This window comes from Quercus suber, unplaced genomic scaffold, assembly GCF_002906115.3.
Source record: "Quercus suber isolate HL8 unplaced genomic scaffold, Cork oak 2.0 scaffold_788, whole genome shotgun sequence".
Lineage (NCBI taxonomy): Eukaryota > Viridiplantae > Streptophyta > Magnoliopsida > Fagales > Fagaceae > Quercus > Quercus suber.
This window is the reverse complement of record NW_027070224.1, coordinates 292,745-296,288: the sequence shown is the minus strand read 5'-3', so window position 1 is coordinate 296,288 and position 3,544 is coordinate 292,745.

The following is a 3,544-nucleotide window of genomic DNA, read 5'->3' as shown; positions in this document are numbered from 1 at the left end:
CGCTAGAAGAAAGGCTTGAACCTACGATGTTGTGGTTAATAGCCACACGCTCTAACCGAGTTACTTTAGCTTACTGATTAAAATTTGAAAGAAATTTTTATGACTTGTGTTTGTCTGTTTGAGGGTATTATGGACATTTTCTGTTGTTGCAAGCAGGATATTATGGACAATGACTATATACAGCAGTAAACAAAAGAGTGACAATTGAGAAATTAACAAGTAAACAAAAGAGAGAAAGTTGAGAAATAAACAACAGTAAAATTCATAGAACAAAGGTAACCTGTACAATGAAATCGAGCAATTACATTGTTGCAGCTAAACAACACTGCAATACCAAAATTGCATTAAAAAAAAAAAGGTTGTACCTAGATCATTACCCATAATCCAAAAAATGTGGGATTAAAAAAAAAAATTTGCTTGGAAACATCTTTTTAGTATTATTTCTATTACTTAAAACTCAAAAAAATTGAATTTAAGTGATAAAAATTAATAACAAATTTTTATATTTTCAAATTATGAAATATAAGTTATAGTGGCAAAATTATAAAAGATCATATTTGTGAGACCTTTTTTTCTAACTTGTCATTGTCATTGTCAAGTCATTCATATTTCATATCACTCTGTACTTGACAACAGCAAGACCGAGAAGACTAAGTTGCAAAGAAAGGTCAATCCTAAATCTAATGTTAGCAAGCCTAAATCTAAGATGCCCCCACCTGGCTTTCCTGGTGTGGTTAGGCAGTGAAGACCGTCATGCCAGGCGCCTGAGACGATCAGATAATCGTCTTTCATCCCCTTGTTAGATTTGGGAAGGCAGGAAATGAGCCTAATAGCGTCGGATCGGGATTTCAAATAATATCCTGCTCCTTTCTGACTGTAGCACTCGTACATATGTACCACGTCCCGCCAGGTGAGTCCCAAGCCCAGATGGCGGTTCAGATCATCGATGGCTCCTAAAATCCTAAAGACATTAGGCGCACACTGCTCGGGGCTAAGCCTATGGTTTCGAAGATAGTTAGTGGTGATGGGGCCCATAGGAATTGTCATTCCTCCTTCCAAGAAGGCAATGATGGGAATTATCACTTCACCCACTTTCCGATTTGTTAGGACTTTTTCTAGGGGGCTATATCTCAAACCCACATCTTCAGGTATGCGGTATGTGGCCCTAAACTTCTCCATTTGAGCGGGACTGTCCACCAAATACTGGTATCTACCCATCTTAAACAAGCAAGAAAGGAGGAACTCTAAATGCAGTGACTAGGGGGCGACTACTCGAAGGTCAAAAAAAGGTGTTTGAGGAGAAGATTAAAGACGAATATATGAAGACTTACACGAACCAGATCGGAAAATGATATCTGAACTCGTGGAGATGCTTGTAGATTTTGGATTTGATGATTGTTGAGTTTGGTCGATTTGAGTGCCTCTGTTCGCTGGAAAGTCTGAAAATGTGTAAAGTAAAGGAGGAAAAGCCTCCTCTAGGGCTTTATATAGAGACAAGCGAAGGAGAAGGAGTTATCCCGCCCAAATTCCGAGGAAGGATCACGTCCGTTGGATCATTAGTCCACCGTTGGATGGCAAAGACAAAACGCCGCCTGGAGTAATTAATAGCGCTTTGGAAACCTTGAAACGGCAGCAACAATTATAAAGTGCGCCAATCCATGCTCCTACACGTGTGAACTAAGATATTTTTACATTTTTGATTTTTTGTTTTGTAGCAAATCAAAATCTTATTTTTTCTCTTCGGATGCAGGGAAAAAATTAAAATTTTGATGGGTTATTGTGGGGGAAAAGCTCAATCATACGTAGTGGGCCTAAAGCTCAATGTAAAGGTTATTGTATGTCCAAAGAGCTAAAATTGTTGAGGGGTACTTCGCACGAAAGAAGGATATTTGAGAGCGAAGAAGATCCATCCAAAGAGAGCATCAGTGTTCCGAAGAGATCATTCTCCTCGGATATAAAGATTCTTGGTCATATAAATATCTAGGGGTTCGAATGAGTTTACTAATGACTTAGATCATTCTCCTCGGATATAAAGATTCTTGGTCATATAAATATCTAGGGGTTCGAATGAGTTTACTAATGACTTCAGCATTCTAGATAAGTTTTGGATAAGCCTGGAGATAAGAAGAATGAAGAAATATATAAAAGGAAAAGCTGCCACCACCATATTAAATGCACTGTAACAACTTTTCTAGCCGCATTTATGTGGAGAAGACCCTGAACAGTATAACCTCAGCTACCGCCACTCACAAAAAGCTGAGGAAGATACATGACATGACATGCACTCAAGTAGGGACCTAAATGAAGAACAAGTGGACGATGGGGATAATGGGATGATGGGGAAGGACGCTATATAAAGAAAAAGGTCTCCTAATAAAGGGGGGGGGGGAGAAAGGGAGAGAGAAGCTTTATTGGAGCTCGGAGAACTGTAATCACTACTGAATTTATCATAAAACCTCTTCCGACTCCAATTCATTTTGTTTTTACGTGTATCTTTCAGCTGGTTTATACTTGGAGGTTTTAACCAATCGTTGTGAATTTCATAACTTACCTAGCTCTATCATCCAAGCTTTACAAATTCATTGTTTAAGGCTTCGGCCACAAATCCTAACTCTACAATATTATTAATAGAAAAAAAGCATATTGAATTGAATTTGGGGAAAAATGAAAAGATATTTCATGAAAATGAGATTTTCTAGAAGTATCATCTATACGTGGGGGAGGAAGAAGAGCGTTTGTAAGAGGGTAAGAGTTTTTACTTTGATTTACACGTGGAAATGGTCAAACTTGGGTTATAATATGTAAGGTAAGAACTGGGCCTGAGTTTTTCATAAGATTTGATCTACTTTTAAAAGGTAATCCATTTTATAGTGAATAAATTTTGGTCTAATTGGTCTAATTGTCAAAAACAATTCATATCAATATAATAGTAAAAATAAGTTACTATGATATATTGGGTAACAGTAAAAAAACTTAGTAAAAAGCGGTAAAAAAAATGCTAAATTTATATAATAGTAAAAATAAGTTACTATGATTTATTAGGTAACAGTTAAAAAAAATTAATGAAAAAGGTAAAAAATGTTAAATGCAATAAGCTACTATGATCTATTGGGTAACAAAAAAAAAAAAAAAAAAAAAACATAAAAAGAGGTAAAAAATAATAAATTTATATAATAGTAAAAATAAGTTACTATGATTTATTGGGTAACAGTAAAAAAACTTAATGAAAAAAGGTAAAAAATGTTAAATGCAATATTAAAGTGTCACGTGGCAAGATCTCATGCATTCTCACATGAGGTCTCTACTTTTATATATATATATATATATATTGATATTGATTATCACCATGTAATCTATTAAGTATTATCTATGTGTTTTCTTTTATTTAATATTAATGAGCTGACACTTTAATTAGAAGGTTCACAATAAATATTTGCAACGAATTATATAGATTTTGAATAATGAATATATATATATATATATATATATATATATATTATATATATATATATATATATATATATATATATATATATATATATAT